Source organism: Diorhabda carinulata, chromosome 2 (assembly GCF_026250575.1).
Source record: "Diorhabda carinulata isolate Delta chromosome 2, icDioCari1.1, whole genome shotgun sequence".
In the NCBI taxonomy this organism is placed as follows: Eukaryota; Metazoa; Arthropoda; class Insecta; order Coleoptera; family Chrysomelidae; genus Diorhabda; species Diorhabda carinulata.
This window is the reverse complement of record NC_079461.1, coordinates 36,533,742-36,560,871: the sequence shown is the minus strand read 5'-3', so window position 1 is coordinate 36,560,871 and position 27,130 is coordinate 36,533,742. Positions and strand designations below refer to the sequence as shown.

At 31.0% G+C, this 27,130-nt stretch overlaps 1 protein-coding gene across 1 annotated transcript in view; it reads left to right on the top strand.

Annotated features, from left to right (window-relative positions):
* Positions 1-3,802: 3,802 nt before the first annotated feature.
* The window catches only part of LOC130903383 (insulin-like growth factor-binding protein complex acid labile subunit), a 74,564-nt gene continuing 51,236 nt past the window's right edge, over positions 3,803-27,130 (top strand). The window contains exons 1-2 of the mRNA XM_057815448.1: positions 3,803-4,045; positions 16,845-16,897. The gene's annotated coding sequence lies outside the window, so the exon portion shown is untranslated. The remainder of the gene's footprint in view (positions 4,046-16,844; positions 16,898-27,130) is intronic.

The following is a 27,130-nucleotide window of genomic DNA, read 5'->3' as shown; positions in this document are numbered from 1 at the left end:
TTGTAAACATATATAAAATATATATATATATATATACTAAATATAATAATAAAAAGACAATAAAACATGATCAAAATTAACTTATTATTCAATATTTGGGGTTCGTATACAATCCAAAAATCCATTTAAATGTTTTCAAACAACATCATATCAAATTTTAAAAGATTTCGTATGGAAATCGATACTTAAGTTTTGAGACAAATAAAAAAACAGATATTTATGATTGAATATGGTTTCATTGTTTTTCAAAATATTCTCCATTGAGATCAATACATTTTTGCACGCGTTTGAATCAATTATCGATTCTAGACCCTATTTCGATTGAGGTACATCCAAAACAATGTATTTGAATGCAGCATCTGCTTCTTTCCAGCATGGGTTTGAATTTTACATGTAAAGTGAAGGTCAATTACCACTAGTGAAGGAGAGAGGTATAAAAATCCTTTGTACGTTGAGTATTTCCCTTGAGAACATAGAAAATCAGTGCTTATTGAAGGGTGAACAGTGCTTACCAATATAAAGTTGACCAAAGCAGCTGGTAGCATTGCAAAATAAAATATTGGACCATCAAGGACCACGAGAACACTGTCTATGTGAAGATAAAATAACTCGAGAGTTCCTTGAGACAAGAAGAAGGAACCGTAAAAAACGTAGCCCTTAATGCTAGATATCATTAGTTTTACTAAACAAATCTCTAAACGGTACCATCAACCGAAAAGTCCAGCGGAAATCGTCAGTAGTATACCACAGGTACCATATTTCTTCAATATGAACAGTTTGCAAATTAAGGGGTGGACATTTTGATCGTCAAAAGACTCTTCAAACACACGACTGTTTGTTTTAAAAATTTTCGCTAGTACATGGTATGACACTAGAAGTTCTGATCCTCAAGTAGAAAGACTACACGTGATGAAAGCAGCTGCAAGATCATAGGAGAAGATATACGACACAATTCACACCATCTAGTTCATTCTTCACCCTTAAACATCATTATCAACATCCCTTCATATAAGTAAAGTTTGAAAAGCTCAATTTCAAAAACTATTGAGTCGACAACGACATTTCTAGTATTATATTGTGGAAAATTCAGTCTACTTTGAAAATGTACTGAGTAAGTTTTTTCAAAAACTAGTGCTTTAAGGTTTGAATCGCGAAAATTTGAAAAAGACCCGATTTTTGCGCGGTTTTTTCGATTTTTGACAAACTTGGATTATTCTTCAGTATAACATTATTAACAAGTTTGCAAAAAATAAGAACTTGAGTTTGATTTGACGCGTGCTGTGATTTATAAAGTTAGTGGACTAACATTTTATGAACTTATACGATATAAAAATTTTAATGACAATTAATGTGATTGTAATTTGTTCTAATCAGTATTTGTATAAAACAAATTTGACGTGGATCAAAAAACTAACCCTTAATGATTAGATAAAATGATTTATTTGACAAACAAAGTTCCTAATCGAAGTAATGAAAAATGTTTAATTGCATTGATTGTACATGCACCACCATCACGCACTGGATATTTTATTCATGATTATTGATTTCAATTTTTCAAACGACTCGACTACTTAATTTTCATCATTTATTACCGTCTACTTTGGGTTTATTCTTCAACTAAGCAGAAAAAAGATTAATTACTTGACGTTAGCTTCTATTCTGTTAACTAGATTAATAGCTTCGTTATTTCGTTGTTAGCGGCTATTGTAGGAGAAGAAAATTCGTAAATGTATAGAAAACGAAAAGAAGCAATTTCCGGGAAAAATTTTTCTTTAAAAAGGACGCTTCTTTCATAGGAATTTTACCTTTGTGACTAGTTAATTACTCGATAGATGGAGTTGTACGAATTGTGGACGTACACAGATTGACAAGCAGTGACAGAATAAATTTTCAAAGCATTATATTCACAAGAAAAAGTATTCAACGTAAACATAAATAAACTTTCACATTTGCAATGCCGAGAATCGATAAACGAAATTCAACTCAAAATTTTACAAATACTGCCGAGGTACTTTCCAATGTAACAGAAAACATATGATTCAAGACGTACTCCAAAGATCTATTGATAATACTCCTGTTGTGTGGAGAATGGCCAATGAAATAAAACAAAAAAAATTGCAACAAATGATCTTCGTTATTTGTAAATTGGAATTGGAATTGGATTTCAATTAATTTTCTGTCTTATTCTAGTTGTCTTACAATATTCTTTGTCTAATGATCAAGACCTTTGTAGGACTCAAAGATCTCGCCAGTACATTCATCTTATGGTTTTTCCTAACGAAACCTCAAGTTCTTTATTCTTCCCTTTTATCGCCAAATAGGCCTTGCGCACTTTCCTAAATCAAAGACCACTAAAACAGATCGTCATCTGGACTTTTTTAACCAAGAACTCATTCCATTGCAGATCCTTTCCTTCACGAAACAGGCACTTCGCAGATTTCTGACATGGAAACTTCTCCTCCAGGTTCTTTACTTCTTTCTTCCGATCAAATAACAAGTTCATTGTAATGTCCGTTCATTACCAAAATAGCATCAGTTTCCTGAGACGCAGTTCCATTACCGAATACGCTCTTCGTATCTGAAGATCTCTCCAACAATTTCTTCGTCGGGCTTGCTTGTAACCAAACACCTAGTTCATTGTAGTCTTCTTTTCGTTACTGAGCGAGCTCTTTGCAGGCGCCTTACTTTAAGACCTCTGTAGTCGCTTCATCACAAAGCTTGCTTGTATTAAAGCACAAAGTTTATCCATTAACGCACATAGAGTATCACCTGAAGATTTCTCTGGCGGCTTCGTCCTAGATCTTGCTCGAATACCAAATATATAGTGATTCCATATCCTTCGCAGATGTTTTACCTAAAGATCTTTCCAAAAGTTTCTTCGTCGGGCTCACTTGGAACCAAACATAAAGGTTATTGTAGACTTCGTTTCGTTGCTGAGCCAGCTCTTCGCAGGTCACTTCATCAAAAACCTTGTTGGAATCAAACACCAGTTGCCTCTTTTCATTAACGGACAGAACTTTCATAGGTGTACCACCTGAAGATTTCTCTCAAATACCAAGTTTATAGTGGTTTCTGTCATTAACGAACATACTCCTGATGTTTTCTGTAGCTGCTTCTTTACCAGGGGTGTTTGTAGCTAAACATCGACATTTTTTAATTTAATTTGCTTGAATTTGAAATGTTTCTAACGCTTTTAAGCGTAGATATAGTTGGTAACGCTCGTGTCAAAAAACGCCAATTTTTAAATGAAACTCGTGGTCCATATTAGAAGTTTGAACGTCTGGTATCTTAAAAAGTTAACAAGTTGGAATTTGTGGAACCGTTGGCGATATTCATACTGAATATACTGTTTACACCAACATTAACAATTATAGTGTCTGACGCGCGTTTCGATAACCAACTTATCGTCTTCAGAGACTGAAGTTACGCGTCAGACAGTATAATTGTTAGTGTTGGTGTAAACAGTATATTCAGTATCTCAAAAAGTAGCAGTAATTGTTGGTTTCTAGATTATATTGTTCAGATATTTGATTTTTTTCATAAATCCCGTTATACATTATCAAGTGGAATAGCAAAGAATCAACTAGGATGTGTATTGATAAAGATTTTGACAAAAAATGATATAATGAAGCAAATAATTTTCACATATCGTAAAATTCTTTTACCATGTAAAAATATTTTAGTGCGCAGGATGCGGATGCGCGATCGCTTTCTATACTCATTTCTACCCATCACATCTAACTCCGAAAGTTAAGGAAAATCAGTTCGGCGTGTATTTGATGACGTATGTATGCCCTGTGCCAGTTTTCAGTAGAAAACTTCGCGTCAGTTGGAAAATGCGCCGAAAAACTTTTTTAAGAAACTTTAATTTCATCAAGGTACTTATAAAATGTAAGTGAAAACATGAAATTAATACGGAAGGATGTGTGAAAAAGTAAAAATAATCCTGTATGAATTTAGTGGGTGGTGATTATTCGAGGGTATATTAGTGAAAATTTATTGAAATGTATAGTGAAGGACATCGTTTATTGATGTCTTCATCAAGGTAGGTTTTTTCAACATCATTTTTTGCTTCCATGGTTCCTGAAAATAACATTTATTACCATTATTTAGAACTTTGATACACGTAATAGTCCGGGGTCGAATGTAAACCAAAGTCTACACACATTTTTATTGTTGGATCCGATTTCCAAACCTTTGGAAATATGATAAGAATGTAGTAGCAACCAAATGTACTAGAAAAAAGTTAGGAATACTATTTAAAATATATTATATCTCATTTATTTTGGAGCTGATAGAAAAATGGAGTCCCCCATAGTCAATTGGAATCTTAGATACATTTTTACATTTTTTTTTTATTTATTCTTATTATTTATCATTATATTTATGTCACAGCAGTAATTTTTCATGATTCTATAATATAGATAACAATTAAAAATTATTGTCCAATAAATGAAAAAACCATTCATATATTATTGTATTTGGTAATTCTACAAGATTCCGCAGTTTATTGCTGTAAGTTAATACATAAATTGAGATCCTGATGATTCTTTTCGTTGGTACCTTTCCGACTTTTGCTTTAAATAAAAAAAGAGTTATAGTACCCAAAAACTAAAGTTTCTACAACATTTTCTGATTTCCACCTCAAAAATTGGTTATTTATTCTTTATGTTATGAATTTTTAAATTATCTCGGTATTGTTTGCCTTTTCAGCCTTTTGCGTAATTAGTCTGGAATAGTCAGGATATAATGATCTACTTAATATCCTTGATACTTACATAAATAATAATCTTTTGTTGATATAGTAACATTTATAAAAGCACGAACGTTGGATGTGCTGGATTGAAAAATGGATTATAATCAAACATACGGTTATTTCGAACTTGATTTAAAGCAAATATTCAGAGTAGTTTCGATCTAGGTAATTTTGAAACTTTTGTAATTTCGATTAATGCGTAGTTACATCGAACATTCAATTAAGGCTCGCCGATTTATTATTTTCATAATGTCCACGTCAAAATATTCTCAAACTAGAATTATATCTTAAATAAAAAATTTGAGGTACTTATTGATAGTTTCGTTATTCCACTTTTAACCCCCAATTTTCACGCTCTTATGAAAGTAAATGCTGTATCTGAGAATAATACAAATGTGGTAGATGGGTGAAAACTGAAAAGTCACTGCTAATTTTCTATTTTTGTACCTTTTTAGCCAAGTTTCGCGCACAAATTGAGTGCGGAAAACATTTCAATTTGACTAATGGAAATGGAGGGTTGCTTTTGTTGGCTGATGTTCATTTCTAACAGTCATAACTGGAAAATTGACGGTAGGGCGGGGGGGAGTAAGTTTGATTTACTGGAATGGTTCGACCTGTGAAGAATTTTTGTGTAACTTGAAATTCAACATATTGTTAATAGTATTTGCGGTATGCTGTACGACATTAATATCTAAATAAATTTGTTCGTACTTATTTAATAATAGATTTTCTTCATTTTTCATCTCTTTTAATGAAAAATTGGTTTTAAAAACAGCTTAAAATTAACCTAAATATCGTTCAGTTCAATACAGAGAAAGTTCTTTCTTATTACAATAATTTTTGAATGAATAATCAATTATATCTCATTTCCGAAATTTGATTTTGTGAAAAATAATAGGTTTCTCAAATTTGATAAGGACAAAAATCATTTTAATCTGAAGAAGACTGGCTGTTCTAAACTTTATTTGATGAAGAATTGATTTGTTGTAGAAAAATAGCTGTGATAACTTTCCAAAATTTTATGACGAGAAAAATTACTTGTTCTAATTCAATTCTGTTTTGATTTTGTCAAGAAATTCCATAAATTAGCTAGAAATTTGACGTTCCAAAGTCTAATATAAACAAAAATAGTTTACCAAAATTTATTTGGACAAAAAATAACTTGATAAAATTATAATCTCTCAAAAATGTCACTTTCATATTTGTCTCAATCAAATCTCAATAAATTGAGTTCAATTTTAGCAGAAAATACAATTTCCTGATTTAATTTGGACAGAAAACAGCTTTTATGTTAACAAGAACCTTCTTTTCCCAATAAAATTTAACAAAAATGAAGCTTCGAATGAAAAAATTCACAAAGCAAAAGCTTACAGATAAAACATGGTGGAGAAGCAGAAATATATTTAATCAATAATGATTTTGGTAATAATACACTTTCACGGTCACCTGGTTTTTTGGCTCTAGAAAATCGAAAAATGGATGGATTTTAATGATCTTGGTCTCAAAATGTTCCATTTTACGGCGGATTTATAAAAAAAAATACGAAAATTGAAAAAAATAAATATTTTTTACAGTTTCATGACTTTAAATGCAAAAAAAATGACTTTCTACATATAATCCTTCGTAACTGTTTCTGACGTCGTGGAATCAAGTTCGTATATTTTTTTTCGCAATTTACATAAAATAATGAATATTTTAAAAAAAAAAAAGTTTTTCTACTATTTAAGGTTTAAAACTATTAAAAACCGCAAATTCAGCTACTACCCCCGTGTTTTTCATAAATTCGACGTAAAATGGAACATTTTGAGACCAAAATTATAAAATTTATCTATTTTTCGATTTTTAATGGTCCAAAAACTATTAACATTGAAGAATATAGTACGAAACTATTCACGAAAATTGATTGTTTTTCATCGATTTCATTTTAAGCTATAAAAACTGAAAAAATCATTCTTTTTGGATTTTTTTTTAAATTGTTTATTAATTTATGTAGAATACAAAAAAAATATAATAACTTTATCTGATAATGAGATAATTTTTTGTGAAGGATTATTTTGCAAAACCGTTTTTTTACGATTTAAAACAGTAAAACTATGAGAAATTTTCATTCCGGCTATTTCTACTAATTTTTTTTATAAATCCGCCGTAAAATGGAACATTTTGAGACCAAGATCATTAAAATCCATCCATTTTTCGATTTTCTAGAGCCAAAAAACCAGGTGACCGTGAAAGTGTATTATTACTCATGATTTTATACTATTATGCTGCTTAGATAGGACAGACATCTCATTATTTCGAAAATAGATCGAGAAATCATATTCACGATACGACAAAATAATAATAAATAAAAATAATCGAAATAAAATTAGAAATTATCATCTATATAATTTCAAAATTTCCAATCTGAAACAGATACCAGAAAAATAAAACTTGTAGAAATAGTTCGTATACATATCGAAATAGGAAATCGATCAAATTTTAAAAACCTAAACAATTGGATTGAAATAGTTTTCATTGGTCATATAAAACATGGTAATCGTTTCAAGTCTTTGATTCTTCAAGAAGTTTTGCTTCATCAAATTTGATTCTTCCATGTCTAGACGTTTTTAGGAGGTATCGAGCTACAAAATGGCTGAAAACATCTCATTTTTTTTTTGAGTACACGTTAATAAAATTCATTTCGAATGTAATGATTCCATTACTCAATATTCATTCATTGACACTTTTTTCTCATTTTATTTATCTATAGTGCTTTTTCAGTCCATTGTTGTGATTCATTATTCGCAAGATAATGCATTTTTAGTACAATAGTTGGCTTATTCCTAATGTTTCGATGTAAATGTTTTTTTTTTCAAAATAAACAACATTCTGAACGAATCAAAAGAATGCAACAAATATTTGTACTAGATACTGTGAAAAATGTATATACAGTGCGTTCATAAAATAATCCACAAAGTAAAAAATTTGTGAGATAAAATCCGTTATAGAAAATGAAGAATAAAAAAAATTTCGAAGTAAACAAATTTTGAATTTGTATCAAGTTGATTGAACTTTTTGTGGATTGGACAAAAACGAACCATCCTTATCGTTTTTCTTTATTATCTTCAATTCCAGTATTCTCTAAATTACTTTTGATAATATATTCGAGTCTCACAAATATCTATTCTCTTAAATCTACAATTGTTCCTTCCGTATAAGCCCTAATATTTGAAAATCTACTGATAAAACAAATGTCCAATTTCTATGTTGAATTACATATGATCCTATTTCATTTTTCCAGAAAATGATTAAAATCTCTTGGAGCGGAAGCTTCATTGAAGCATTGCGATAATCCTAACAATGTTTCCAGAGAAATTTCGTTCGACGAAATGACCGTAAAAAGAATAGAAAAAAATTAACCGCTGCATATACTCCAATAAAGATAAACAAAGAATAAGCCGCCAGCTAACGTAAAATCCGCTCGACCAAAAATCAAATTTCATTTTCAAAAATAGTCTTTTAGACTTTTCTAATGAAAAGAAACTTGAATTCTAAAATCAAACAAACATCTTGAGTTGTTAAGATTATCTCAGAATTTACAATTTCAATTTCCTCGAGAAATGTGGACATTCTGTATATATATATGTGACATGCGTAATAACACGAACAAGTTAATCTTGTAATTCCATTAATTATTATCAGTTTCATTGAAATTATGTTACAATTCCACGCTTATTATAACTTTAAAGTGCAAACAGTTATTTCCTTATTGTTAGAAGCTTTATACTATACACATAATATCAGTTAACTGGGTTTGCGTTTTCATTAAATCGAAATTGGGGTGATATTTATAATTCGTTATATCAATTAAAAATTCATATACAAACACAATTTCTAATGTACTACATAATGACTGAACAAAAATTCTGATTCAGCAACGACAAGTTTAACTACGTAGTTTAGTACAGTAAAAAACCCTTTAAATCATTTCCAAAATAAGTTAACAATTTTCGGTCTACGAATTTCAAGGTCTACTAAGTTTGGTAATTACAAATTTTCACAAAAATTCAACGATGAGTCCGGAAAGAAACCTTGAAGATAAAGCTTTATGGTTTTTAGTACGAGAAACGATCGGATCTAAGGACTAACTCGGATCTCGTTCAATGTTATTCGGAGTTAATCGGATCGTAGTTATATGATAGGATACTTTCCACCCCGATGGACCGATGAGTAAACGCTATCAGACATTATGTGAGTCGAGTAGTCTTTAGTCTACAACTAACTCACTAAATTAGTTGATAATCATGTCGCGCAGGACATAGATTTCAACATTCGGACTATATATACGATTTTTACTTACTTTCGAGCAAGTTATGAAGAAAAAATAAATACCAAAACAAGATAAAATCTCTTTTTTGGTACTTTTATCTAGCGAAGTGTTAAAAGCTGAAAACGAGGAATACGGCCCAGGGGCCGGAAGCGGTCCGCGGGCCGTATCATGACTGAGCTAGTCGAAATGGACATTTATTACATCTTGATGTATCATATTACTGATTCTCATTAATGATCTACAAAAAACAAACCGAATAATATAGAGAATTGATATTTCATGCCCCAAACTTATTGATTTGTTTAATATATTTCGCGTTTGCTTTACAACAATGTTTGTTATTTAAATAAATAATATCTTCATCACAACATAACCTCATTCAGTTAGGATTTATCGAATAGACAAATTTTCCTTTAATTGATTTATCCATTTATTATTACTTCCATGTTATGTTTTAATTAAATTTTACACGTAAACAATTCACAGAAACACGGAACTCGAAATAAATGAACACAGCTTTCCGTACGATAAATGCCATATAACTAGGAAGGCTTACAAATTATTCGGTGGATAAAGATGATTATTTGGTGTTTTGGAATTGAAAGGTGTGATTATTAACAATTTGCAATGAAAGTGAGATAGATATCTTTTTGTTTTGGAAAGAATGTTTTTCCATTAAGCGACACAGGGATGGAAAATGCACAGAGCTTTTCAAAAAATAATAACGACATGATTTAAATTATAATAATCTAAATGAATACGACACTTTCTACCATTTATTCGCAAGAAAATATTGAGTCGCCTTGCAATACCTTGATAAAACCGTAAACGAAATTTCAAAGTTTCATAGAGTCGAAGTTTAACTGCAATTCACGCTGTTGCAGATATATTATTATTATTTTGAAATACGCGAACGTGCTCTGTGCGCTCTTTCGGTGACCGTAGTTATAATTCAAACAGGTTTCACCTAAACAGTTCGCTGCCTTCACTCTAGCGTAACACATATTTTGGAAAAGTTCGATTTTCACGACACTTTTGTAAATACCGGTTTAAAAATTCTATACCCACCTGAAAATCTCTAGGTTCTAATGCTTGAACACTGACCAATTTGTATGGATGTAACATTCGTTGTTTTAAACCGACACCTACAGTTCGAGTACTTAAAGATGGCCTTTCAAAAATATGATTTAATATTGTCTCTACCAGATCCTTGTTGTACGTTGTTTGCCAGCATTATTACTTTTAATTAACAAGTTTCCAACCTTTTTTCAATACTTGCAAATGTAGATTGATGTGGAATGTCACTAGAAAAATGTTCGTGCACGGCCTTTTTAATTTGATCGTCGCTGTTAAATCTTCAGATCAGACGGGATCAGATCAGTGCTATATGGTGGGAGTTTAATCTAAGTGAAACCACATTCGTATACAGTAGCCTTATAAAGCAAAGCAGACAGTATGGATTAGAGCGTTACCTTCAAGCAAACGCACACCCCACGCGGTTTTTTTTTGAATAATTTTGTGATGCAACTATCTTAATAAGTCATAGTAATATCTCGCGTTTATGTTGGTATTTAATTCATTGATGTCAATCAAAACTATACCGTTACAGTCCAAAAATATTGTAGCCATCACTTTTTTGATGCTTTAAGTGACCTCTGCTTTTTTTGACACGGTTTCTCGTTCCGATAACACTCCATGGAATTTTTTTTAATGTAGAATCATAGTTTCACTCCCCGTTGTAGTTATTTCGTTCCCAGCAAAACAACTTAGATCGATTTTTTATTGTTGAAAATGTTGAAAATTCACCTTGAATAGCCTCTATTATGTTTTTGATTTGTGGTAATCCTTCTTTATTGAGACTCATTTTGAGATATTGAGCGGTCGCTATAACTCTATTTTGATAAAATCACTGACGTTCCTTACTTTAATGTGATATTTTGATTAATTTGAAAGTGAAATATCAAAATATTGGACACATCTCTGGTATTAGTATTATTTTGAATCGAAATAATGAAAATTTTGATATTAAAACTACCGAGGAAATTTCTTATTCAAAACAGAAGTACAACTTTTTCCATGTGAAAATAACAGATAGGCAATTGCTGAAGTATTAAGTATCAATATGAAATATTTAAGAAAAACTATAAATTTTCAGTTTCAAATGATGGAAATATAGTGAAAATAGAAATTATATACAATATAATATATATACGTAGATAAATTTTTAACAATAATAAATTATATAATATCAAGTATGGTGATTACATTATATATTCCATAAAAACAATAATTTATGTTTGTGTCAGAGAAAAATATGTTTCCACCGCATCTTTACGAGTCACATTCTCAGAAAACGTCAGTATATATTTCACTTCTTTCGATAGTTGAACCATGTAACCGACTTTTAATGTCTCTAGCATACGTTTTATCTTACGTATATTATTGGAATATCCGTGCCGAGACATATCTTGAATAGAGTGCCAGAAACATCGGGAAAATATTTTATAGTACGTTCCAAAATAGCTTCTTCTATTTACTTAATAAACAATAAATTTTCATGTTATTTATATCAAATTCATTGAATAATTAACATTTATACTAATAGTATAAGTGTTTGTTTAAAAGTGCTAATCTCAAGAACTACTGGTTCGAATTATTAAAAAATTCTTTTTGTTTCGGACAGTTCATTTATCGAGGAAGACTTTAGGATATATAACATCACTCTGCGACTAATAGAAGCGAAGCATTAGTGAAAAATGTTGACTAAACGCGGAAAATATATAAAATCATGTTACAATTTTAGTTACCATAATCCTTGAAAACGGCTCGACCGATTTTTATAAAATTTTATATGCATATTCAGTAGGTCTGACAATCTGTTTTCCATACCCCAAAACATTAGTTATGGTCCACCCCTTAATTTTTATCTATTTTTTAAACGAATTTTTTAAACATCGACTACTATAAGTATCATTTTGATTTTTCTGTACAGCTCTTTTGTTTATTTGACTTTCATAATTGATTTCCAGGGCAATAATCGTTTATTCTCAATTTATTAATAACTGAAACTGAAACTCTCATATAAATAAACGCGCCAACAATGGCCATTACCGTACCTGTACATATTGTAGATTATTAGTTTTAAATGAAAATATAATAAATATATTATTGTGGTAGGTACGCCAGCAAGACACCAAGGACCAAATTGAGTCATCGAATAATCAAAACTAGAGACTTTCAAGATCTAAGAGGCACGAAATCAATAAGAACGAAAAGAAACGTGAAGATTCATAGTTAACAGACGTAGAGGAATTGACTGATAAAGTCAACAAGTACCTCGAGCATTTACACCAGATTTATATCTTGATGTTGAATATTATACTCATTCTAAAATGGTTATTGGCATAATTAATAGTGGAAAATAGAATTTTAATTTGAAATACGTTAGAATATTTTATTAACCTAAATGAATCAATCCTTCATTGTCTACAACGCAGGTACATCTCTACAAAGATCAGATAGTAAATTAATAAAATTAGCGCGTTCAACTTCGGATTGTTCACTTAATCTCATCATTATTTTTTTTATATTTTGATATAGTACACACAGATCTATTATTCGAATTACATTACCTTGTCTCTATTAAGTTGATAGTGAAGTGCATAATCGGAGCACGTCTAGTTAATTTCTGATCCGCTCTTTGTTAATGTAATATCGGGAACTCAAAGCAAACATTGATTAGCGTTCGCTCGATGGAATAAAGTAACATTTTGATAAGACATAATGGATTGGAAAATCAATGTTTTACTTAGAATCTAGTTCGATCATTTCATAACCTCAAAATTATTTTTTTTATTATGCGTATCGTATCTGAATCATGAGCTTCAAATTATACAAATACACTCAATTCCTAGTCCAAATCACACGAAAAGGTACTAAATTTTGTCTCGAGGCTAAAGAAAATTGTTACTTACTATAAAAGTTGTAATAAGGGTTATATTATGCTCAAATATCTATCTGGTTTAGGAAAATATCCTTTTTTTCATTTCTCTAGATTAATATAACGTTGAACATATAAACTAGTATGCTAAGATAAATTTTTACAGAACTTTAGACCTGCAACTATTTTTCTCGTGAAGTCTCCTTCAACCAATTGTTGCAAACCGTGTTAAATCTTTTTAATCTATACAAAGTGAGTTGTTCTGATCTGTTCTGAAGCAGTAGGTATTTGTCTTTGAGTATGATGTGTCCAATATCTTAATAATTTCAGCTTTCCTTTGCGACCAATGCATCTCAGTACTTCGTCGTTGGTGATTCTGTTAGTCCAAAGATCTTCAGGATGCGTTTATATAGCCACATCTCAAGTGCTTCAAGTTTTTTGATCATTTGAGCTTCCAAGGTTCAATTTTCCACTCCGTACAGCAGTACTGACTACACATAACATTCCATGAATCCTATTCTGACGTGGAGGACCTTATACAAAGTTTGGCGATTACGAACAAAAATTTAAAACTCATTTTACGAAGAATTCTTCATGACCTTTCGAGCTTCAGAGTATGGGGTTTCAGTGGCTTAACGTCTTCTAGTAACCCCCAAATTTTTGACATCAAGTCCTGTAACATCCTGTATATCTATTATATAATTTCTTATCTATTGTTTATTTGTTCACGTTTAAATCTATCTTCATGTTTTTGGTCACATCTATTTAAAGGTAAATCTTTTTGAAACATTTGACTTTCCTCAAAATTCAATAACGCATTTGCAAGCTAATATTTACACTTTAATAAACGTAGAATGATGATAACTGTGATTTAGTTCAGTGAATAAGATTACTAAATAATTTAGTACCATTAATATTTATTACCATACCTAAGTTTCAATTGTTTTAATTCCACTGAGAACATACCGTTATATCAGAAACACCTGTCGTTTAATTATCTTTATTACCATATGAAAATGGGTTATCTTATGCACCCTATCCCGCTTCCCCTAAGTCGATAGCTAATTGCATGAGGTGGAAGTTGTTCGCACTAGCTTCAGCATCGCTCGGCGACACTACCGAAACCGCTGTTTACTAACATCAAAGAGGATTCACTAATTGTATTGATTGAACATCAACGTCGATATACATGAATTTTTTATAATAATCACGAGTTTGTTGATTTATTTCACGAATAATTGAACTGCAACTTGATAAAATAATAGATAATGAGGTGATATATGAGAGAGGAGACGAAATAGCTGGAATGAAAACACAAGAAGCACCAGGAAGTAACTAAACAAACTTAACGAGATATTGAGAGATGAAAATAATAATTTGAAAGTAGTGGGAAAACTTCGAAACATAAAAACAAATCATCAACAATCCAACTTTCAGACTTTCGCCACATTTTGCTTTGTGTCAATTGAAAAAGAAAAACTTTAGTACTTGAGTGATAATTTCGATCTTAAGCACAAGTTGTTTTAATGGTTTTTCTAAAAATATTGAAAAAAAAATAGACATATTGAGTCATATGGATTCGAAATTCGCATGGATCGAAATTCAAGTTATGGAAAACAAAATTTGTGGAAAAATGGAGGGTTTTAGAGAGTGATTTATAGAAAAAAACCAGCTAAATACTGAATTGTTAAGTTACTTTGCCAGATAGATGAATTAATGTGCCAAAAAGTGGGATTTTTCCAATGCTTTTAGTATTCGGATCGTTCAATATCTAGAAAAATTATTCCCAAAGTGGTTGACAATCCAATGGGTGTCTACGATTCGTACCATGAAATTTCATTTAGTTCTGATAATGAAGAACTGAAATATTGACTTGACTTCTCTTATCAAAATTAAGTACCTTTCTGCCCATTTATTTTGTTCAACTTTACTCTATTTTTATCACAGGCCTATTTTATTGAATTATCGTTAAGTTTTTATATAAAAATATTATTTAAAAGTATTTTTTCTATCCAATCTATAAAAATATACATTTGAAAACAATTGATTTCAACTTTGACATACTTTGAGTACCAACAGTGTACAAAGACATATTGTTGAAATTAACTCTGATGTTGAAGCTTTCTTGTATGATTATCTGCAATGGAGTATTATTATTGGCATATGTTATGTACGAAGGAATTCATGAGAAGCTACTTTTTGCGAAGATACTAGAGGAGAATCAATATTTAAGGTCCTCTGGATTCAGGAAAATTTATTAGTGGTATATGAGAAACAAAGTTTGGGAATATCTGATCCAAAAGCAAGTTTTTTCTTGTATGAACATTATTTTATAACCGTATCGAAGCCAGAAAATATTAGAAGTAACATAAACCAAAAATAGAACTTTACAGTTTGATTCATCAATGACTTTGCATGGTAAAACATTTGATCTAATCACCTCAAAATTTTGATAATGCTGTAAAGTTCGAAAGGAGCTTGTGTTTGTGGAAAAACTTTATACATATATTATTGATTAGTGTTTTATGTCGATTAATTTATTCTGGAAAACTAATTCTCTGAATGTATTCAAAGACTTAAAGATATTGGTGAAATCTGTGGGTAGTGATGTAAACTGACTGTATTATCTTCAAATTTACGTTCGATATACATTATTTCATGTCAGAAGACATGCTATCTGTAACGAAACTATTCGGAACTTCCGACCAAAAGTCACAACTTGTAATATATGTTCAACTATCAACTCGTTTCAAAGACCAGAGTTGCGGAATGTTCAACCGAGTTCCAAGACGATTATGTATTCAGGTAACTTGTATAAAGGAATCTCGATGTGAAATTAGTTGCTATTAACCCAAAGTTACACGCAAATATTGTACAACATTCCGTTAAGCAATCACGAATATTTTTAATAGTTTCAAACTTAATTCTAGTTCAATTAACAAGAAGACGACGGGGGTTGGAGAAGCATCGAAGCTAGGAAACTGCAATTGGAAATTAGTACAACCAAGCTTCTTTACTCGATTTGTTCTCAGAGAAATGAATATTTCGAATCCTTTCCTGATTACTTTTTTGTTAATATAAGTCAAAAAATAAAAATAAAATAAAAAACGTTTTCTAGAAAGCACCTATGTCAATTCACATATTTTGTCATCCTTTATTGTAGAATTAGACGTAATTGATGAACTTTTAATCTATTATCTAAATACTGAGATGTCTGCCCTATGTAGATAGCGTTATAATTAGTACAAGGCACTTGATATATAATATTACTTCTTTTGTTTTATTATGTCCTTCATGAATTATACTATTATTATATTTATTAAAATAATTAGATAGTTGTTGGGAAAATCTTTGTACTTATGGTAAGAAAAAACGTTTTATGTTTCGATGTTTGGTTTCTGTTTTGTTTTTTAATCGATTGTAGTGTTTGTTTATCCGTTTCTTGAATTGAAGAGCAAGATTTTGCAAGAAACAATCAATTGAACTCCATAGTTTTGATCAAAAAATTTTGCCTCTTGCATTGCATTGCTTGTTGCCTTACATCACGTTAAACAACTTTGGTTTGGTGCCGTTTTTATTGCGTGCAACATGCAATTCTAAGGAGAAATGAGTTAATGATCAACTAATATTACGTCTCTTTCCAAAAATTTCTTAGTTATATTTTCCTTCTTTATCTTGGTGCTCTTTTCTCTCCATTTGACTTTTAAACTGCCCACAAAATATTAAATGAAATTGTTTACTTTTATTTTGATTCGTGGCAACCAATTGCAATAGATTGATCTTTGTGACCTTTTGTTAATAGAGAGTAATTTATATCTCATGATATGTTTGTTTTACAGATAAACTGGTTGACTCGAGTAGACCAGTAATTGAGTGTCTGGAGCTTCTTAAGGTGAGCACAACAAAAGTTTATTGACTTGATTATAGCGTTTGGTTTACTTTTCGATACTCATTACATCTGGGACCCATTAATATGGTCATATTCAGAATGTTAGTAATATCTAATTTGCGATAAGTGAATTAGAAGGTCTTCTTAGAAATTCATTTTATAAAAACGTCCCCAATACATGGTAAATAAGCTTTAAAAACTTTCTATTAATAAAACCGGCTTCACGGTCTATGTCAATAGAGGAGCTCGTAGCAATATAATACATAGGATGTGCTATGAAGATAAGAAATTACGTTTTAGAAAATCAACTTGTATTTCGAGTATTTGGATACGCCAATGATAACTTGTGTCGCTTTGTCATTTATATTTCCACTCGAGCGTTTCCACAAAATAGAAATATGATCGGTATATCGTTACTCACCAAAGTCAATGCCAGCAGAACACGGTTTCCAGGGATATTCTTTTATGATTAAAAGAGTGAAGAGAGAAAGAGAAACATGGAAAATTATTGAAGTCATTCATATCTAAAGATGCAAAAAGATTTAATGAGGTTAAGAGCGGTCTTGTTAAAGCTTGAAGTATAAATCCGAGTTCACAGAATGGAATTATATAAAACTACTTATATATTTTGAGAGTAATGAGTTGTTATGAGCATTAGTTAGTGGATAGAGTACGAGAGCGGAAGGTATGTAAAATAATTTGGATGAAATCTCTCTCCATAATTCAAATTCAGATCAAGATTGAAATAGAACAGATGGAAGATGTAACCTTCAATAGTTATATTGAAAATAGGTGATAATTATCGGTTTTTTTTTTTAAAAATAATATGCCGAAATATTTTAAGATTATTGTGAACTTTTGTATGCAATTTTGATGTGATTTTTGTAGTTTTGCAAAAATATTTTGCAATTTTCATTCCAGTGAATTAAACATTCACAAATACCAAAAACAATTTTCTATTTTCTGTAATTTTGACGTTTCAAACTCGACCTATCTATCAGGAAGACAAACATTATAAAACGACATAATAATAGCAGGAAAAAGGACCAAATCCATGTCAGACAAACAAGAAACTCTTAATCGACAATCCAAAATTTTTTGTAACAGATTTGAAAACAAACCGAGTAGGTTGTTGAGGTCCCCCATTATCAGCATTAGGTAAACAAAGGCACTCACTAGTGTTTATTTAGTGCAGTGTTCATTTTTCGATGCTGAAACCTGGACAAACTGTTAATGCAGATCTATATAATGAACAATAATTGGGAATATGTCTATGATTTGGAGCAGAAGGTGTTGCATCACGGATGTCCATTTATTTTGTCAACTACAACATCATTGATAGCTCGAATCTACCTCTTTGCAAACGATTCTGATAATTGTCCTTTGTCTAATTAATCATTTTAATGTTGAGGTTGTTTGGATAAATATTTTTTCATCGCAAATAACAATGCATCTAATGTCAGTTAAGTTAATTCTTGTGAAACAGCTGATATAGAGATCACCTAATGATTTTAATATGGTACTAGCTTTTACCCGCGGCTTCGCTCGCATCGAATCCATTAAATAAGTATCAGAAATCATTATAATAGAAAAGAACGAACTCTGTAGCTATATTAGAATCTGAGATATAGATCTTTGAATGTAGAAAAATTGCCAAAAACCTACAAAGATCCATAACTCCACATTGAATGGCCGCGCCTAGCTCCTCTCCAACTCAATCGATTTAAGTGTTCAAAAACTCAAAAAAAAGAAGGCATTTCAGCGAGTGCTGTTAAATCAAAACGAACTCTGTAGCTATATTAGAACCTGAGATATAGATCTTTGAATGTAGAAAAATTGCCAAAAACCTACAAAAATCCATAACTCCACATTGAATGGCCGCGCCTAGCTCCTCTCCAACTCAACCGATTTAAGTGTTCAAAAACTCAAAAAAAAGAAGGTATTTCAGCGAGTGTTCTCAAATCAAAGCGAACTCTGTAGCTATATTAGAACCTGAGATATAGATCTTTGAATGTAGAAAAATTGCCAAAAACCTACAAAAATCCATAACTCCACATTGAATGGCCGCGCCTAGCTCCTCTCCAACTCAACCGATTTAAGTGTTCAAAAACTCAAAAAAAAGAAGGTATTTCAGCGAGTGTTCTCAAATCAAAGCGAACTCTGTAGCTATATTAGAACCTGAGATATAGATCTTTGAATGTAGAAAAATTGCCAAAAACCTACAAAGATCCATAACTCCACATTGAATGTCCGCGCCTAGCTCCTCTCCAACTCAATCGATTTAAGTGTTCAAAAACTCAAAAAAAAGAAGGCATTTCAGCGAGTGCTTTTAAATCAAAACGAACTCTGTAGCTATATTAGAACCTGAGATATAGATCTTTGAATGTAGAAAAATTGCCAAAAACCTACAAAAATCCATAACTCCACATTGAATGGCCGCGCCTAGCTCCTCTCCAACTCAACCGATTTAAGTGTTCAAAAACTCAAATGAAAGAGGATGTTTCAGCGAGTGTTCTTCAACCAAAACGAACTCTGTAGCTATATTAGAATCTGAGATATAGATCTTTGAATGTAGAAAAATTGCCAAAAACCTACAAAAATCCATAACTCCACATTGAATGGCCGCGCCTAGCTCCTCTCCAACTCAACCGATTTAAGTGTTCAAAAACTCAAAAAAAAGAAGGTATTTCAGCGAGTGTTCTCAAATCAAAGCGAACTCTGTAGCTATATTAGAACCTGAGATATAGATCTTTGAATGTAGAAAAATTGCCAAAAACCTACAAAGATCCATAACTCCACATTGAATGTCCGCGCCTAGCTCCTCTCCAACTCAACCGATTTAAGTGTACAAAAACTCAAAAGAAAGCAGGTGTTTCAGCGAGTGTCCTTAAACCAAAACGAACTCTGTAGCTATATTAGAACCTGAGATATAGATCTTTGAATGTAGAAAAATTGCCAAAAACCTACAAAAATCCATAACTCCACATTGAATGGCCGCGCCTAGCTCCTCTACAACTCAACCGATTTAAGTGTTCAAAAACTCAAAAGAAAGAAAGTGTTTCAGCGAGTGTCCTTAAACCAAAACGAACTCTGTAGCTATATTAGAACCTGAGATATTGAGGATAGAACGTGTGTATGTGAAAAGCTCCCATAAGTAATGTACAGGGGGAAATCGCATTTGAGTATAACTTGAGAATGGTGAAAATGAGATGGAATCCGATGGTTGATGGCTGATCCGTGCATCAATACCTTTCATTGAAAAAAAAAATTAAGCAAATCGGTTGGGTAGAACGCCTGAACGGACTCGGAATGGAAATCATCAATTTTTTTAATATATAAGATATTCATGGTATATTTATATGATATATTTATATCCGCGAGTGCCGGTACTAGGCGTAGGACGCCAGGTATAAAAGGGCGCTACTGCGATATTTGATTTGAGCTTTGTTGTCCGGAAATTTCGAAAACTTTGCGAATAATTCGACAACACTAGATTAGAACGTAGTTTCTAATCGCTGCGCTGTAAGCAGTTTATTTCAAAAGGCGGATTCTACTAAAAAGAAGCAGATTATTAATCGTTTTTCAACTTTTGAAAATAGAGATTAATCCTAGAAAATTGATCTTTGAATTGATTCCGATGTTTTGGAATATGAAATTCTGTAACTCACGCTGGGAATTTTGTCATTCGAAAATGAAATTGCTGAAAACATCGACTTTAATAGCTTAATAGAAGGGATAAAATAATCAAATTTTATTTTATAAATAAGGTTATTTCATTATATTATTTGTTTTTTGTTTCGTATTTGTATAACCGTCAAGGAGCGCTGTCTAAGAATCAAGAAAATATCAGCATATCGAATAATAAAAAATGATAACAAGGCAACACAATAAACAATGTTTTCAATTTCAATTTTTGTAAATTCAAAACATAAAATTTAATATTCATTTAATTATACATTGCTAAAAACAAATTTTTTTTCTATATCTTTGTACCGTCGAATTCATAATGATAGTAGAATTGCAGATATAGAATTTTTTACATTTCCTTTTCAACTTTTCACGCTAAAATGAACATAGAATATAAATTAGAAAAAAAAAATATCTAACATAGTTGGAATTGTATTAGTACGGTCGTTAGATATTCATACTGCTGTTCGCTATATTTACGAACTCTTATTAAATATGCCTGGTTTTTCAATCATGAGATCAAAGGAGATGATATTTGTTTAGGCGAATTTAAATTTCAAAGTGGCAGCGGCATATCTTCAAATACACCGCGAGTAAAAAATTTGGAACATCGAAAAACATGAAATGGAATAACGGATATGTTAATAATATCAGTGTTGTTTCGAAAAATTGAGATACGTCTCTTTTTAAAGACTCATTTCACCGAACCTGACACCTTTACGATATCGGTGAAGCTGTTTCTTTTATTTAAACCATTATAATTTCCTAAGTTATGGAGATGATTGCACAACTTCTTCATAATTAGGTGCTGCGATGGTTTTTAAAAAAATTCACATTACCAACACGAACTTTTCCAAGCTCTACTTTCCTAAATAGTAACGAAACTTTATCTTTTATTAGTTTTCGTGTTTAAGAAGCATCAAATATTTCACTTTTCCATATTGAGTGTAAATTGATGGAATTCCCTCAGGTCAAACATCCTCAAAATAAAGTTGTTTTGCTCTACTGGTATAAGTTAGTTGACTAATTGTAAACCAAGTAATTGATTCTTTATAAAACTTGATTTTTATCAAATACGCAATCGGAATTGATAGTAATTTATTTATATTGTAAAGTACGATGCATTTCAAACTTTTTTTCCAGCTGCCAATGAAAAATTACCACTCAGTTGGTTGTTATTCTTTAAAACTCATATTGGAAAACAGTTTCACCGAAAAATCGCTTATTACTTAGTAAAAGTTAATTTGTTCTGTTAAATGAAGAAAAAATTGGGAAATTTATCATTTTTTAGGATCTTTAGAGATGTTCTTTCACTGGTGTAAAAACTTCCCCAACACTTTGACTTAATACGAATGCTGCTTCTTTAGTTTTGAGGTATGGCAATACCGATGTAAACGAGTCATTACTGTCATTACCATAAAAAAATGATATTTTCAATGATGAACGTACTTAGAATGTCGTACTAGTACTATTCCAATTGTTTACAAATACATGAAACATTCATTTTGGTCAAAAGAATGGAATTAAATAAACATTTTCGTACGATGATTTTTCGACGAGTGTATCTATCAACTCGCCTCGACTTTTGATGATGAAGCACCATCTGAAGCAACCGTGTTTCGCTGGATTTCCTAATTTTATCGTGTTTGTACTTCTCTACAGGATGAATTCCGTCGAGGTCTAAAATCAGCTGTTGTGCCTCAATATTGTGCGTAAACTGTTATTGCAAGATCGTCATGTGACATACCGTGAGATTGAAGTATATTTGGGCAACAATTTGTACTTGGAAGCAAATGGTCGCTTGATTTTTTGTTTTTGTCACCACCGTTTTATTAGAGCAACGTAAAACTGTCGATTCTGAATGGTACACCAGCATTTGTTTGCAGAAGAATCAGGTAAACCAATCACCGAAGAAAAATCATTCTCCACCACGACAATGCCAGTTCTCAAACATCGAATCGATGTTTCATCCACCGTATAGTCCTTGTTTGATACACGTGGATTCCTTCTTTGTTCCGCAGATCAAAAAAAAATTGCGAGTTCTCTATACCTGAAGAAGGGATTGATGTTTTCAAAGCACATGTTTTGGAAAAAAATTGATCTCAATGGAGGTTTAACCACATTATCGCTATTCAAATGGTTAACAACGGTCTCAGGACAAAACTTCTTATAGAATTGGAGCTCTTGAATGTAATAGAAAATCCTGTTTGCTTTAGACTATGCGTCAACTGATCTCTTGTTTGAGTATTGTATCTATTTTTTTAGTGCCAAACAATTTATAGTTTCCACATTTTCAATTAATATTAAGGACCAAAGACATTCTACAATAGAAAGCTCAGTTTTACTTTACGACAATTCTCGGCTACTTGTTGTGGTAGAAAAAAGGTGCTACTAGAAAAAGTTTATTAGAAATCAGTGTAATATGCAGGATATAACCTCAAATTAGCACCACCATCCATATTTTCCTAAAGCTTCAAGGACAAAAACTATTTTGATGGTACTAAGACTTGAAAAACTTTGAAGTTTCAATGGTGACTGTTTTGAGAAATGGCAAAAGTTCAAATTTTAGTCTGGATTAAAATTTACGTCCGTAGCTTAATTTTTACACTATTCCATTAGAAAATTTGAAAATGAATTGTATGAAAAAACTTTCCTATGAGGTATTGGAATAGTTTATAAAGTTGGTTAGGTATAGATTATAGAATAAATAGTTGAGAGCAGTTCATCTGGAATTAAATAGAAAGGCGAAGAATTTTAGCAGCTACAGCACTGGATCCCTCAATATGGTAGAGGGTTTGATCCTCCGGGTCACGGTTTACGTGATACCCCAATGAAGATGGAAAAGTCAATGAAATATATACCAAATTTTCAAATAAAAGAAACTTGCTGAAAATTCTAGACTTGTGTGAAGATAAAAAACAAATATCATTCACTATTTTCCAATTAACGTTATTATAAATATGTCGTCTGATTTTTTTGTAAATCGGATATGTAATTCAATACATTAGCATTAAAAATCATCAATGTGATATAGTATACGACACTTGTATTATCTTGATAAAACCTAAAACAAAGTTATCGTCAGCAGTAATGAAATCCCATACCGTTTCAATCCACGTAAAATATTGAGGCTATCAAGTGACCCAATACATCATATTCACACTATTAGTGTTTTTGTGTTGAGTTTCCTTCTCAACCCTATTTATAATCTGACAAAAAGCAACCCTTTTCAAAGCTACAGCAGCGCTCAACGGTGAAATTGGAGTTCTTGGGTTGTAAACATACTGACGCATCATGTTTGCTGTTGTAGATACCGAATGTACGAGGAACAAAGGATTTTGTTTGGCTTTTCGACGTAAATATAAGTTATTTGATGCATCCAGAGGAAAAGTGAAACCGTAATCGTAGATTCTACCCTTGTCAAGAAGATGAAAAGAAGACTAATTTTTGATTATCTAATTCATTTATTATTTTATTAGTGGTATTGATAAATGATACTTTTAGTGAGAGTAGTATTGAAAAAACCAATCTTGGTAATAGTCATTGCTAATTCAATTAAATTCTATTCGAGAGGTAGTTTCTACTTTTATTTATCTAGCCGCTTTCCTTTCAGAAGCGATTCAAACTCTTTTCTATATCTCAAAGTACCTACTTTGATTTAGCGGCATTTTAAAGAGGAAAATTTAATTAAAACAGTTACGTTTCTAAATGAATTAGTGGACAGATTCAAGATACACACAGCGTTTTATTTTTGATGAGTAATCCGAACGCCTTTTAGCTCTTTCTCCAAGTTTAATATGAAAACGGTACAGCAGCCGCTATTCGGGTATATAACTGAATGGAGAAGAATAAATAATATATGATATGTGATTTTTGAAGTACACAAGTTCTTGAAATTCATAACCCATTTCAAATTTTGAAACTATAATCAAAATCGGTTGACTAAAATGTAATCGTTCTCACCACCAATTTCTATGAATCTGCTTCGATTTCAATAAAATTTTTTGGAGAATATCTCGAAAAGAAAAATCTATCGTACGCCGATGCGTGTTTTTGCACTAGTGGTGAGTTCCACCCCAACTTAAGCGTGAATATATTTGATCCAAATTTTAAGCAAAAATGTTTTTACTTATGAAAAACAATTTTTCTTGAGAAAAAACCATGTTTTTAATTGATTTTTCATGTATAACTTAAAGAATTAGAGAAAGAAAAAAGAAGCTTATGAAAGTAGGAAGAGTTCGGTTTTTTAAAATTTACTTTAGGTATAATACAAACCGTTTTATGATTTATTAAATGTTGATTATTTTTATCGGAAAATTTTTTTTGAAAATTCAACGTTGATTAATGGAAAAACGGTCAACTTTTCGAGGTAATCGCATACGTTCTTTTTCAAAATACGTTTAAAAATTTTTAAAATGAGACTTGGTAAAACTCTCTAGCATAAAAACTAAGAAAGTTATGGTTAGAATAAAATCGATTTATATTTTTTTTGTATAAAATTAATTTATTCACGTACTAATGATTGCTGAGAGTTTGAATGATTTATAATGCACAATTTTGAAAAAAATTATGTTTAAAGTCGAAAAATCATATTCGAAAATTTTAAAAATTTCTCCTTTTTTTCAAAATTTCTTAAAGACTATAGGATATACATAAAAATTGATAGAGAGCAAAAAGTCAATTTTTTTTAACAAATATCTCCCCTTTTTTATAAAATTACTTAAATATGAACTTAAAATCGTATCTTAACGTATATCTTTTGAACACTGCTCTTCAAAAAATAGAGTTCTAAAGAAATTTAAAACGTTTATAAACTTATAGGTTATAAAATTCTCTATAAATCCACGTTTTGGGCGACTGATTTGATTGAAAATTAACCGAGATATGACCAAAAAACTAAACACACTTTTTTTTTTAAATTTTGGAGCAGGTACAAATGAAAGTACTATGTATCGGAGAAACACGATACAAACCATCGTGCAACTGGTAACATTTTGCAGTAACGGTCCGTTAATTTATAAATCATAACACTATCAATAGATAAATAAGAAAACCTGAATCAATTGATTCAAAGCTTTGGAACTCATTCCTGTTTGATACAATCGTATGGAAAATAGTTGCAGATCAAACGGTAGATCTGTGCAGATCTGTAGAATTTACGTGATCTTTCCAGATATTTATTGACTCCAAATATGCTCAGAAATTTAAAAAGTTTGTAGGATAGTTCTACTTCTTATGCTTTTTAATCTGCTAGAATAGCGATCCTTTTTCAGAGTTAGTTGCAAATCGAAATTAACTACAACTCGACCATAATCACTAGAGAATTTATGTCAACTAATAATTCTAGACGTTTATTTATTACAAATAGACTCAGATATTTGGAAAGTTTGAAGTTTAACTTGCTAGATTCGAGAAGAAAGGTTTGAAGAACATTCTATTTGATCCATTACGATTCTTACTACGGAAAAAGATTTTTTAAAAACCGTTGTGACTGACGATGTCAATGACACCAATGAACGCATCAAACAAACGAAGAGGTTTGCCGGTTTTTGTAATCATTGTTCTGGTCCACCAGCAATTTCCCAAATTGCAATTCCCATTGAATGGAAAATTTACCATTGTGACCGAGTAACTTTCTTCTTTTCACTGTATTGAATCGACTTGACAAGCAGTTCTTCCAAATTGATGCTTGAAATCAATGAAAATGTCAAACTTTACGAATCATAACTCAAAACTTAAGTAGCAGCCCTCGTATTCAGAGAGAAATTGTTATTTTGAGTAGAAAATTTCTATTTTGGTGTTTGTTACATTGATAAATAAAAGTTAAAAATCTAAATAGTGCTTGTAGAAAATCGAAAATTGGGTGATTCCATTATAACTGTGATATTCAATGTCCTGTATTGTTTTTTTGTACTAGTCATTAATTAATAATCAATTAATAAAAATTTTGTGTTAATTGAATAATTCTTAAGATATTTAAACATTATTTTTATACAATATGACTTGCCACTTAAAGAAAACTTATACTACATCACTTGAATGTCAGTACCGTGTCATGTCCATTCCTAGAATTTACCGATAAATTATTAATTTTTTTTGTCGTAACAAATGATTTAAACTAATTACCTTATAAATTCTAATGTTTATGATCAAACTGAGGAAAATTGATGCACTTGTTGTTTAATATCTTAAGTTACCATGTCAGTACCGTGGATAAATGAGTCAGTACCGTGGAACTCAAAATCCGACATTTGTGTCTTGCTCGTGATACTTTGAAGTTGTAGTAAATTCCTCTTAGAGTTTTATTTTTACAGTAAAATAGATGAATAATATGCATAAAAAAGTTAGAAAAGTTAAATTTTAAAATCTTGAAATTTTGAATACAAAAAATCACAGTTAGAACGGAATCACCCAATTATATTTAAAGAAAACATGATCTTAAGAGGGTAGCTGAAACTTAAATTGATTTGACGTGCAACAAGATTCATTCAATTTGTTCATAATGGAGCACGATTTAAGGGTTAAACATTACAAAATTATAGTAATATT